The 14,654-nt window shown below is 40.5% G+C and overlaps 1 long non-coding RNA gene across 1 annotated transcript; it reads left to right on the top strand.

The window, feature by feature from the left end:
* Positions 1 to 665: 665 nt before the first annotated feature.
* LOC144053204 (uncharacterized) lies at positions 666 to 9,447 on the top strand. The gene is made up of 3 exons (XR_013294354.1): positions 666 to 7,538; positions 7,624 to 7,695; positions 7,779 to 9,447. It is a non-coding gene; the product is annotated as an uncharacterized LOC144053204 (long non-coding RNA).
* The last annotated feature ends 5,207 nt before the right edge of the window (positions 9,448 to 14,654 follow it).

The raw sequence follows: 14,654 nt of genomic DNA on the forward strand, positions 1-14,654 counted from the left end.
GAACAAGTTATGAACAGTTATTTGGCAGGTTCCATCTGAAAGATCCGACACCTCAACCTTACCGTCTGACTGGTAGGGGGCAGGGGAGTACTGTGTGGACTCCAGTAGTCTGGGGAGAGGAGCTACAATATATAATTTACATATACATTAAAAAAAATGTAATAAACAAAATAGCTTTAGTAGACACCCAAACGGCTTGTATTTACGTATAATAATAATTTTAAGCAATTACATAATTACCAGAGCTCACGCCTCTGGGTGATCTAATTAGTAGTTTTAAAATTCTGATAGAAATAGTTTTAAAGCAAGGCGCGATTCCTGTTCTTTTTCAGTGGGTTAAAGATTTACGCTTAAAGTTTTACATCAAATCAAAAGTGTGCTCCCTTGAAGTCCCCCACCCCACCCCGACACACACACACACTCACACAAACACACACTCACGCACACACACACGCTCACACACTCACACGCACACACACACACACACACACACACACGCAAAATGAGAATGTATGTAATTTTGAAAAGGCTAAACCGGAAGTAGTACATTGTTACTTGAATTGTTGCTAGTCTGACCGCAGTAGCCAAAGATGCATTGAGGAGCGTTCTCCCATTTCTTCCCGGGGGTGGGAAAAAAACGCAAACGCATCCCCCCCCCCCACCCACCTGCTCTTTATTGCATGGACCATGAGCGTCGGCTACTGCAACAGTCCGCCGCCTTGATTAAGCTTTTTTTGTCTCATTTATTTCTACTCTTGCTGGATGATGCTAGGACTCAGCGATACATAACATCTGTCTTTGTTTAGCTAGTTTGAACTCGCCAACATCCACGACAAGCGAGCGTTATTTATGTAGATTGATCAACGCGGAGAGCGAAGAAACATAAGATTCTGATTGTGTGTGTGTAACGACGAGCGACTGGGAGCGTACAACTTGCTGACTGTGAGGAAAGGAACTGCTTTGGGGAGATTTATCAACCAAAAATCTCGCGAGGAACATCTGGTACAGTAAGGTGAATCTATTTCTATAGCATGTTTTTCTACGATAGTGTCGTTTTGTTTAACTATTTTATAAGGATAAAGATGCACGTTTTGTTTAACTGTTTTATAAGGATAAATATGCACGTTTTGTTTAACTGCTTTATAAGGATAAAGATGCACGTCTCCTCCACTGGTGCTGGAGGCTAGCGATTTTTGCATCTCTCGCGCCTTCGTTTGGAGGTTCAATCTCGCGCTAAACTGTATGCCAATGTCAACCTCTTTTGTCACCTTTCCCAGTTCCAACCCATTGGGCCCCCAGTACGGTGCATTTGTTCCCATATGGTCGCTGGTACAGCACACTTACCTAAGCATGATGTAATTATTTGTATTTCCACTTTTGGGTTTGCATCTGTCTTTTTTTTGGTCTAAGGACAGTTTAAAATGATGGTATTGGTATCTTTCCAAGACATTTTTGACAAGACTGTACAATAATTTTAATGTAGGCCATTTTTGTTTTACTCATAGTTAACTTGCAAACAGGGGCATATTAACTGTTCAAACCTACAGTACATTAATAAAAGAACAATAAATAATAATGTCAGTCCTTGACAGTGATTATATTTGACACCACAAAATACTCTGGAACACTGGTACAAACTTCAAGCTTCAATTTCAACGAAGTTGGGATGTGCATTAAAACTGAATACAATGATTTGTAAATCCTTTTTGACCTATATTCAATAGAATAGACTACAAATAATAGGTTATTCTGTTCAAACCGATGAACACACACACATATATATACAAAATACAAAAGAAGCGAGCCATCCATCAATAGCGCTAACACTCTGAGATGATGCGCAACCCCCCTCTACCTTTCTCTGTAAACAGCATCAGCAGGTCAGATTCAGGGTGCCAGGTTGTGATCTCATATTTATTTGGACTAGAAGTCATAAAAAAAATATTATATAAAATATATATGCGGTATAACATAACATATTAAATAATGTAATGTAATAATGTAAAATAAATAAAATATATATGCTCTATAACATTTTGTAGCATCCTCGGGTGAAATAAAGGTGGTCTCTCCAACTGATGGTTCACAACTTTTCTTAAACCTTCCTTGTGTGAACACACTGTAAGAGCTACAATACAAATAAACAAAAAATTGCCATTAATAACTCAAACGGTATGTTTTGTGTATCCTTTTACTGTATTTAAGCCATATACTAGGGTGACCATATTCCCATTTCCCAAAAAAAGAGGACACTTGCCCCCCGGCCCTGAAATTGTGGTACCAGTCACAGTTACACAGTGTACTTCACCCCCTATTAGTCACGCAATGCCAACCGGACATTTTCATGAATTTATAAAAACCCCGGACGCCCCAATTGGGCGTAAAAAAAATGGTCTGTCCTCCCAAAAGAATACACATTTGGTCACCCTAACATATACTATAAATTAATTGCCTTAAATTATTACCTTTTATTTTTATTGCCTTGGCAATCTCTTGAGTACAATTTATATTGTAACTAAACATTTAACCTTGCCTGTTGCCTTTATAAATACCTTAAAACAAAGATAAACCATACAGAAATACAGATTCTTAGTCAATAAAACAGAATCTTGAGCAATGGCATTGCTAAATATTTACCAAGGAGCGTTAGCACACTCCAGAGGACGAAAATGGTAACGTTTTACTATGCAGTATGTAGTTCTCATCCAGGTGCTAAAGAATCGTTCACTGAATTAGTTGTAAACTTCAGTTTTCTCTGATTTCCTGTGGCGCACACACGTCTTCTCTGCACTTGGAAGACGGCGCTACTAAGTACGTCGGTTACTTACGTCAGTTCCTACCGGTTTATGATACCTTTTCCTGTATCCTTCAAAATAAAAGTATCAACTATATTATAATAGCACAATAAAACAATGCAATTCTGCAATACAAAAATGCAAAAACAAAAATAATACCAGGGTCATTTACATATTTTATTTTAGAAAACCCGAGGGGGAAAAATAATAATAAAAAAAATATATATATTTTTTTGCCCTGCAATTTGGCACCTCCTCCATTAGATGGCGCCCTAGGCGACCGCCTAGTTTGCCTATGCCCTGGCTAAAGCTGTTTGTTAATGATAATCCGTGCTAACGCTAGAGCACTGCTTAGCTTTTGGCTTTGACACAGTTGTTTTTCCATGTACAGTAGTCTGACAGTTGCTTGAAAATGGCGAATATTTGCTCGGCTTAGCTGCCATGCCATAGGTGGAGAAACTCAATTAACTCCTCACTCACAGAAACCATTTTTAGAAGTATGCAGTTCACCCCGCCAAAAAAAGACTGCTTATTTTCACGCTTGATGTGTGGGAAAGCACTCCTGTTACCCAACTAGTTGTATAGCAGCAATGAATACACAACATACGAGTACTACTATTACGATAATAATTACAACGACACAATACAAACCTAAGAGTAAACCAAATAAAATCCTAACAATTTTAAAATTTACTTAATTTACAGTTAACTTAACTGTGGGTCACCTTCCTTCTTCCTCTCGTACCCGTAGCTTTTCGTCACTTGACACCAATCTGCTATGTAACCCCCAACCGCCCGCCCTCCCTCCCCGCTTCCCGTTTTTGTCCTGTAGTCCAACCTCATCGTGTCACCCTGCGTTTATCTCAATGTCTTTCTATTTTCCTCTTCATCGATTTGCCTGGCAGGGTTGCTAAGAGACAACAGCAGTCCGTCATAGAGCAGTCAGGGATCTAGTGGATGGTACAGTAGTTCCCGAGACTGAAATTAGACTTCTTTTCTTTTGCTTCTTCTCTTGCTAGTGTCACTAAACAAATATTAAACAAGCTAAACTGTCAGATCACAAAGTGTGTGTGCTCGAGGAAAGAAAATGGCATCAGTCATGCTGCAAATTGTGTGCGTGGTTCGGTGTCACACCAAAGAATGACTACACAATTTTGTGCTCTCTTTGTCTTTTATGTCAATGGTTTGATTGTGTAGCCAAGAAGACTTAGGCAATGTCTTTTTTTCATATCAACAGTTTAGACTTTGGAAAAAATATTCAGAATTTTGAACTGAAATGTAAAAAGTCGACCAGCATCACATAACGGAATTTGGTTGAACTTCGAGATACTACAACTACGTGTGCAATGCAAATGTAGAGTTGAGCCAGACGAGCTGCTGTCCATTAGTTAAGAACTCTTCATTCCGTGTTCCAGAAGATTGTATGAATGGAATGAGAAATTGGGAAGAAGACAAAAAGAATCATTTAAATGTGATGCTTGTTCACAAATTGTTTATGCAGTATTTCTTATTTGTTGAATTCATTAGCAAGTATCAGTTTGTCTGTCTTTCTTGATGTCACGCTAATGACACTTTTTCCAGTTGTTTGCCATTCAATCCATTTTGTCATTTAAAAGCTATATCATAGTTTACAAATGAGGTCTGTGATGTTGACAACAAACAAAGCAAAATCCTGCAGTGATCTACAGGAGATGGAGACATCCGCTAATAAGGCACACAACTAATAGGTTACTAATAGGATTCTTACCTTTAAACCACATGTAAACACACAAACAACACACACACACGCACGCACGCATGCACACACACACACACACACACGCACACACACAGCTCATTAGACCACTGCTCATTCTTGGAATCCTGAGAACAGATTTGAAATGCAAATCCCTTCTCTTAAAAGCTATACAGTAAGTTCTGCTCAGTCTGCACCTGCTAAACCAAGACAAGAATGCACATCTCACAACACGGTAACACGTTTGTCTGTGGAAACTGTGACCTATTTATATGCCGATAGCATTACCAGCCTAACCCTAACCATAACCCTGAAAAAATCCAGGCTGTTGTCAAGAAATTGTAGTAATATATATTTTTTAAAATGTGACAGGATACAAACCGCGGCACGGTGGATGACTGGTTAGCACGTCCGCCTCCCAGTGCAGAGGACGTGAGATCGAGTCCGGGCTTTGGCCTTCCTGGGTAGAGTTTGCATGTTCTCCCCGTGCTTGCGTGGGTTTTCTCCGGGTACTCCGGTTTCCTCCCACATTCCAAAGACATGCGTGTCAGGTTAATTGAACTCTCCAAGTTGTCCGTAGGTGTGATTGTGAGTGTGGATGGTTGTTCGTCTCTGTGTGCCCTGTGATTGGCTGGCAACCAGTTCAGGGTGTACCCTGCCTACTGCCCAAAGCCAGCTCGGATAGGCTCCAGCGCCCCCGCGACCCTTGTGAGGAAAAGCGGTTAAGAAAATGGATGAATGGATGGATTGATGGAGGAAACAAACCCGTGACGTTACATTTACGAGGAGAGCGCCTTAACCGTTACCTCACAAATAAATACACATTCAATTGAGCAAAATTTGTTGCTTATGTTCTGACGCGATTCACAGTAGCACTGGCGAGTTAGCGGTCACGACTATATCCATATGAATGGCCGAAAAGTACAGGAACCATCAATTCTTATTCTGCCAAGTACATGTATATGGTGTGTATATATGTATTGAGTTAGATTGCTTTTATTTCCTAGGGTTGCTAAAGGCACTGTCACTGGGGGGAGGTTCCTAAGCTCTTTTGTGCAGCTGTCACTCATGATTCCACACCCTGCTCAGTTGATACCACTCCACCACAAAACATTTGGGTCAAAAGTCTGAAACTAATTTTTAAAAAGTTTTGAAACTGAAGAAAAAAAAGATCTGAAAGTGAAAAAATATTTGAAACTGAAAAATAAGTTTTTGAGACAACATAACATCTGTATCTAAAAACAAAAAACATGCAACTGAAAAAAATAAGACCTCAAATGTCAAACTATATATGGAAGCCAAAAGTTAAAATAATTTATTCGTTATTATGACCGAAGTGAATAACCCCAAAAAACGTTTCACACACTTTTTTATTTTTAATACATTTTTTATATTTTGCAAAATTAAAGATCAACAAAACTATTTAGTTTCAAGTAATATTTTTCCAAATACAAAACTTTTAACTCTATAGGGCTTACTCAATCTTGCAGTTGTAGTCGGCAAAATCACAACTGTGGTAACCTCTGACGTCACTGTCTCACAGACAAAAAACTCAATTTAATTTTTAAAGCACTTTAAAACAGCCATCGCTGCATACAAAGTGCTGTACATACATGGAGTATGCTACTTCGTGAACGTAGTTGGTTAGTGGTGCTTGCATCGGGTGTCGGACCCAATAGGTCGACCACCGCTTACCATACACAGCTGGGGCCTGCAGGTTGTCGTCTCCCATGATTCGGCCTCCCACTAACTCCCGCTAGCCGCTCTTGTTAGCTGTCTTTCGGCGTTGTTTGCTGGGCTTCACACCGGCCGCCAAGCCGCCGTCACTTGCCGAGATGCTCGTTTACTCAAATAAAATAAGAATTTGTGGCAGGCTTGTAAAGTGTGGTCTTTCTGAGCCACGGCCGTGTGCCTGCTTCTGCGTGCTTCTAAATGCATGCATTTTGGCTGCATACTATGCTATAGCGACATCTAGTGGTCACTTTTTACACAATGGGGCTTTAAGTAAAAGAAAAAAAAAGATTAGATCTAGAAATGCAAGTTGGTTGATCATTATTAACTCTTTCACTGCCACTGACGTTTAAAGACGTCAAGTAAAAAGCTACGTTTCACTGCCAATGACGTCAAAAGACGTCATCCAATGATTTTTTTTTTTTTTTTTTTTGAAACGGGTAGAGGAAACCCTCCCGCATGTCTGGTCAAAGTTTCAAGTCTGTCTGTTGTGCCTAAGGACTATTTTTGGCCCCTAGAGGGCAGCGATGACTCTCTTTTGACAAGATCGGGTGGGCGTCAGTAGTATAAAAGGCCAGGCGGGGCTAGAGCGTCGAGGAGTAGGCGAGAGTTGAGGAGAGACGAAAAATGGCGACCGACGGTAAGAAGCAGACCACGCTTGATCGATTTTTTGGAAAAGGAGAAGCATCAACCAGTGCTAAAGTGCACCATTATGATGACCGCAATGATGATGGTGATAAGGAAGTTGACGCCGAAGCTGCAGCGTTGACGCGGCGGCAGCTTCGTTCACGTCCTCAGGCCTCAGAGGCTAGCGGTGCTAGCGCCGGAAAACGTCATGCACGACCGAGCACTTCTGCACGCGAGGACGTTCAATCCGACGAAGGTGATGATGATGGCGACAATGAGGTTGATGCCGAAGTTGCAGCGTTGACGCGGCGGCAGCTTCGACCGCGTGTTAAGGCCTCGGAGGCTAGCGGTGCTAGCGCCGGAAAACGTGGTGCACGACCGAGCACTTCTCCGCACGAGGACGTTCAATCGGACGACGACGAAGAGTATCCTGAGTCCGATGGATATTCTTCGGAGGAGTGGGTACAGTCTGACCACGGAGAAAGTGATTCGGACAGTATTTCATCCGCAGAAGACGTCGAAGGTAAGCACAAACTTGCTATGAGATACTTTTCTAGCACGCTGCTAGCACCTCGTGTAACGTGAATGTGCATTCATAGATCGTGGATCGTGCTCACAGCGACGTCCCACTGCAAAGACGACAAAGAGAGGTATAAAAAAAGTGTTTTCAATACACCGCAACAACAAAAGAAAACGCTCTTTCGATATTATTGTAATTGTATATATTTCTTTCAGCTGCAGCTCAGAGTGACGCTCCTCGGAGTGAGCAGAATAAAGGTCCATCAACCAGTGGATCCAAGAAAAAACGTAAATATATATATTTATATATATATATTGCATCACACTGATCTAAAATGAATATTATATGATATTGAAATGTATATTTGCAGATCCCCAAAAATCTGGCTGGCATGAAGCAGGCTGGCAGCCAAACTCCTTCCCCTTCACTGTGGAGCCAGGACCAAGAGGTGCCGCAGCAGAGCTGAATTCAACCCGGCCAGTTGACTTCCTGCAGCTCTTCATCACAGACGAACTTCTGCAGCACATTGCTGATCAGACAAACTTATTTGCACGTCAGTCAATGCAAAAACGGGCTGAAAGTCTGCCACACTGCAGGAGTCGTGCTTGGAAGCCAGTGTCTGTGTCTGAGCTCAAAACGTTTTTTGCACTCCAATTCCTTACTGGGTATATAAACAAGCCCAGTATCGAAATGTATTGGACTCAGGACGAAATAGAGACGACACCATTCTTCAGTCGCGCAATGCCTCGAAACCGCTTCCAGCTCATCTGGAGTTTCCTGCACTTCAACGACAACGAGACGGCACACAGTTCAGACGACAAACTATTTAAAATTCGTCCTGTGTTCAAACACGTTGTAAACAAGTTCAAGGAACTGTTTCAACCGGGCAGGAATATTTGTATTGATGAGGGAATGATGAGTTTCCAGGGACGTCTTTCGTTCAAAGTGTACAACCCCCAAAAGCCGGTCAAATATGGGATCAAATCATACATTTTGTGTGACTCCCAAACCGGCTATTGTTTCAATATGCAACCCTATGTTGGCATTAGTTGTTCTCTCCCCGATACAGTGTTCAACTTACTGGATCGTCTGCCAGGAAATGGGTACACACTATTCATGGACAATTTTTATAACTCTATTGCTTTGTGTGAACGTCTCCTGGCAGCACGCACCAATGTTTGTGGAACGCTGAGGAAGAACAGGGGTGAACCCAGTGAGATAACGTGCCTAACCAACACTGGCCTTGGGGTGGGGGGGAAACTGGTAAGGCACAACACAAATGTTTTAATTGTGGCATGGCAGGACAAACGTTTGTTGAGGATGGTGACAACGTTTCACAAAGATGAAATGCGGACAGTGGAGGTGTGGCGGAAGGCACAAAAAAAAAAAGAGTGCCTTTCGAAAAACCAATTTGTGTTGTGGACTACAATTCCAAGATGAATGGAGTGGACAAGATGGATCAAAACATCTCGTACCACCCATTCACACGGAAAACGTTGAAGTGGCACAAAAAGTTTGTTGCCTATCTTTTCCAAATATGCATGTTCAATGCTTACATATTGTACAAAAAAAAAAATGGGACGAGTCAACCTTTTTTGGAGTTCATCCAGCAGGTGGTGAGAGGGTGGCTGTTGCCACAAGACCAGGAGGAAGTTGGGATGGAAGAGCATGAGGAAGCCAGACAAAATACTAGGTCACCGTATTTTGATCCTGAAAGCCGACTTGATGGTAACATGGCCAAACACACGCTGGAACACATGCCTGCTACTTCCCGGAAAAAAAAGCCAGCAAGAAGGTGTCGGGTCTGCATGCGAAGGGGCATTCGCAGTGAGACAAGGCTGTGGTGCAAATCTTGCAGTGTCCCCTTGCACGCAGGCGAGTGTTACACTGTTTACCACACAAAAGTAAAATTTATGTAGTTCAAACATCCACACAATTGTAAATAATCACACATGCACTGTTGTACACCTTTGTAAATAGTTTGTCAAATTGTTAGTTTTCTATGTAAATAAACTGTTTTTTTTTGTTATAAAAAAAGACTTTTTCATTGTTGGTGGTACTGTTTTATAGAAGTAAAGCACTATTTAGGTGTTTGTGGCATCATTCATGGACAAAAAGAAGTGTACAATTCACTGAAGTGCATGAAATAACATAGTTTCACAAAAAGCCGTTTTTCTCCACTTTTTGTTTCAAAACAGAGAATTTCGGTGAAAGTTACCATTTTCTATTGTTGATTACTGAAGAACGGAATAAGCTAGAAACAAACTTTTTTTTTCTGATGAAAGATGAGAGTCCAATCTTTCATTTGGTAGTATGTGTGTTTCCATAGTCCAAACACAACATTTTCTGTGGACCTTGAAAGATCACTCAAAATGCTTAAATCGGCTGGCAGTGGGGACAACCCGTTTCGGAAAACGTCTGGCAGTGAAAGAGTTAAGTGGAAATATGTTTTTTTTTTTGTCTTCTGTACTCATACTTGTTCTTTCACCAAGCAAAAATATTTGATATTTATCCAGATACCCGATTATTTAACAGAATTTTCTGTAGGATATTTGAAGACCAAAATATTCGATGTAAAAGAGGTCCGAGTGCGAACGTTAAAGAGGCAAGGGTCCCGAAGCGATCCTATTGGTCAGCTCACTGGCTCACAAGTTCTTTGTGGGGAAACACAAATCGTGTTGGGAAAGTGTGTTTGCCACTACATGCCTTTGACATTGAGTGGTTCAACTTCTTTTTACCACAACATACGTAAGCTATGCTGCTTCCTATAGATTATGAGAATGTCCCACCCCTTATGACTTTATCTGTGGTTCATTGTTTATATATTTTATCATTAGTGGTTAGTATGTTTTACAATTGTGTGAGAGCTGATAATGTCAAATTGCTTAATAAAAATTAGCAAGACAGCTGCAGAGGCAAAATTCAAGATTTATTTCCAATCCCGTCTAATGAACTCATCAGGAGAACGTCTCCTTGGCTAATTTAACATCCGGGAAGCACAGAGTTTCAATAAAGTTGGACAGGCTGACAGAGTATGTTGTCATTTCTTTCAACACAGAAAACTGGAGGTGGTTTGTTCTAAGGAAAAAGGCAAAATGGTTACTGTGGTGACAGTGGGAGGCTGGTAGCAGCAGCTGAGCTGAGGCATGCAGCGTGGAGGATGTTGAGTTAACTAGTTGACTGCAAGACAGAGTGCAGGTTGACTAAAAGGTTCAGATAAGAATTGATGTCAAGGAAAAGGGCACAAGGGGCATTTTACTAACTTTGTACTAGCAGTCAAACTGATGATCTTTTAGTAACCTCTTGTTTAAATCAGCCTCATGCACAAAAGGAAGACTCCATCAGCGTGTGACGTAGTGCACACTGTTCAAATAATGTATAGTCATTTTAAGAATGAATCAATAGTGTGAAATAGAATTTTGTAAAGCAGCGACAATGTTAATTTAGTCTGAAATAGGTATAGGCCAGTCACAGAGCCTGACGACTTTTCCCTTTGTCGAAAAGAGATGGCTGTTTTGGGATATTTTTCTTTCCAGGCACTTATGTACATGAATATGCTTTAAAAAAATTGTTTTAATTTTTATTTTTGTAGAGGTGATTATGGTATTAAGATTCGTGATTGTGGTAATGTTCAGGTCAATTACGGTGATCAGCTGTGAGCATATTTCCTTGATCAAACACGGTGGAAACGCTCGTGATAAAGCTAGTCAGTCGACTTTTTTCTGCTTTTAGTATTGTTTACAAGTTGCAGCTAAATTGATGTCAGGCATGACTTGACGTTATCTTCCGATCCTCAAAACATGAGGCTAGTTTGACAAGAGAAGCTACTCACAGTTAGTTGTGTGGCGATATCTTCAAAGCAATGTGACACAAATTAACCTGATGTGCAAGGCATATAATTACTAGCATACTACAGTTGTTGTCTGTGAATTATTGCACACAATAGTAAGTCGGCAAAACGTCACTGTTATACTTTGTACCTTAACAACGGAATGAAGAGCGACATGATATCAGCTAAGGGAAGTTGACCTACATCCATGCAGAACAACAGTATGACCCCTGCTTCAGACCACACTATTCTGATAAATACATGGAAATAATATAATATATAAATAAAACTTCAGACAGATGCCATTAAACTTAGTGGGACCACGTTTAATTAAAAATATATATATATTAGCGCATCTTCTCCTAAAGGTGTCTACCTGCAGCGCTCCATCTTATTAAATGGACTAACTACTGGATTAACTGACATTGTACAGCACCGCACTGTGATAAATGTTCACTCGGCATCCGTTGCAGCCTGGTTATTGTGGAAGGAGGGGGTCCCTCCATCTCTGAGCCCTTCTTGAAGTTTCTTTTTTTTCTTCCCCCATATTGGTTTAGAGTGGTTTGGATAATAAATGAATGGGGTTTTGACCTTTATCTACCTGGTTGGGTGGTTTAGATCAGGGGATGTCACTGATCTTTCTCAACTGTAAACCTGTGACGCCTTTTGAGACTCTTTAGTGATTAAGGGCTATACTTGACTTGACTTGACCATTGGTGGGTCATCAGCCTTGAAGTGGCACCATCCTGCTTTCAAGCAGTTTATGTCTCACTGCTACCTGTATTTCTGTAGCAGCTTGACAGTTGGAGTTATTTTTTTGCACCACAAAAATGTGCATCTTATGGAGTCTCGATACATTACTCAGAAGCAAGGAGAAAAATGCTTGTGTCACAGATTTTCATGCCTCTCTCTCAATCTTCCCCTTAATCCAAGGCATAAAGCATAAATCCCTGGATGTGTTCCTCAAATTTAAAGAGAAAGCCTTTTTTTCTTTCTTTTGCAGTCAACTTCACCTCATCCGTCTGTTAGGCTCAGTCTGTGTTGGACTGAAGCCTTCAAAAACCTCACTCCTTAAAAAAAAAAACTCCCCTTAAATTCACTTCATTGAATCTACAGTTTTACATCAACGGAATACAACAATGGATCTTCTATTCTGACATTGATGATAGTGTCCTCGACTCCTCGCGTTTTAATTCAGGCAGGTAATAAAAATGTAAGCTCTGCCAAACATAGGTGATCATTAAAAGCTGTAACACTGTATGTGATTGTTGAAATAACGTTATGTACAATAAATTAGTAATTTTATTAATAATATATTGTGAACATTATAGTCTATATAGCTTAACTGGACTTTTAAAACAGACGATTAAAAAGGAAAACACACGCCACATACTTTAATCCCAATGACAGTGTTAGCTTAGTTTAAATAAGAGACTAAAGACCTTTTTTAAATTTTTATTTTTTTATTTGTTTTACTGCTCTAAAGTGTAAGGAATTGAGACTCAGACCGCACAAAACATAAGCAAAAGTGTCTATTGTACACAAGGAAACAGTAGGTCCAGATTGTAGCTCAACCTGTATTTGGAATTTTTATCACAATGTGATGACTACACGGTGACTACGAAGCCTTTTGTTTACAGTCCCGGTAGTACCAAATATGGCCGCTACAGCCTGCAATTCGAAGCTGTTCCCAAGGACTATTGCAAAAATGTATTTTCCCTCTATTGTCATTTTCATTTAATTTATATATATATATTGTATAATACATATACATACATATGTGTACTGTATATTTTGCTTGAGCTTGTGTGTATTTTCCAAGATTACGTTAGTGTAAACACTATTCTGTTGACTGTTGTACATTTTCTACTTTCGGATTTGTGCCACACAGTGAACTGCTACTCATTCATAGGATCACTCATTGCCATAGCAACAGTCACAAAGTCGCATAAATTCACATTATAAGCCAACATTTGATATTTACAAACTGTTCAAGGCATTTGTATTTGGTAACAAACACTTCACATGGCTGTCATTTTAAGTGACCCTAGTGGAGTAAATATTCCTTTGTCAAGTGTGTTTAGATGGATAGTCTGTGTATCAGTAAGCATCTGGCATTGGCCCTCAGCACCAAAGACCCCTCCTCCCCTCTTTCTCTCAGTATTCCTCTCACCTCAACATCAGACTAATAGGGAGAAAGGAGTGGGAGGCGAGTGAGAGGAGGGAAACACTTGAGGAAAATATCTTGGTACAAGCATGGCAGGGGGAATAAAAAAGAAAGTTTTGGACCTTGTGACAAAGATTAGGTGCTGGAGATCCAAATTCAAAACTACATATATCTATTAGTAAGACACTTTTGAAACCGATTTAATATAAATATCCCTAAACCTACAGAATAAAATATTTGGGATTGTATAATTAAGGCCAAGCACAAGCTGTTTTGTTCATTTGTGTGTGTATGTGTGTTTGTTTTGTGGGGGAATAGGAAATAGAAATAATCCATAATAGACCAAAACTTTATTAAATTTATCAGCCCCCGCTGAACGAGTCGTGAGGTCCACAGAGATATCAATGACTGTGGTCCGTGAGTATTGCATTAAAAAGACGGGAAACACCAATGAAAAAGCTTAACACACAGATGTGCCATTGATACGTTGAACCGAGGTCTCAGTTTGACATTTTTCAAAGCCTCATTCAATTGCAGCCATTCCCACACCATGTTAATACTTGGGCGGGGCGCCCAAGTAAACTGGCTGCCACGTCGGCGAAGGCAGAAGAGAGTTGTGGCTGTATGTATTCGAATGTGGAGATGAAACGAGAAAGTGAACGAAAAGAGATCAAATGAAACGCCAGACTGCAGTGTGACCTCCTTTCTCCTGTAGTTCATTTCGTTTACCCCGTTTGGACCCCACCCGTTTGGTAATGTGCAGCGATCGGGCACTTTCCGCGGAGACGACTTGAACTCCTGCGGAACTCGGTAAATGACATCAGCTTGAAGGTATAGTTCGGGTTTTTGGACATGAATCTATTTGGCATCCTCACCTAAAGTGGTGTGCAATCAGCACTGGCTTACTTCTGACAGCGTCCTATGACACGAGATCTAGTCCGGTTTTGGTTGAGATGAGGAGTAGTCCGGCAAGTTGGCTGGGGTCACAGAAATAAAGCGTTTTTCTTTTTAAAACAATTTGTTTTCAAAAGAGTGATAAATTTGCATCACAAAACTGCACATCAGAACAAGTCAGACTCCATTACTGCCGGGCTCCATTTTTCTGTTCATATCACTGCGCGGCGCACTGCATCCAGCTGACAGACAAACCAAGTTGTTTGGAAGTGTTAAGCTGATGCGAGAGAACTAATGGAGCAAGAGCCATAAGTATATAACATTACAATTGTATAAACTTTATAATCTTGTATAAA

Source organism: Vanacampus margaritifer, chromosome 6, assembly GCF_051991255.1.
Source record: "Vanacampus margaritifer isolate UIUO_Vmar chromosome 6, RoL_Vmar_1.0, whole genome shotgun sequence".
NCBI lineage: Eukaryota > Metazoa > Chordata > Actinopteri > Syngnathiformes > Syngnathidae > Vanacampus > Vanacampus margaritifer.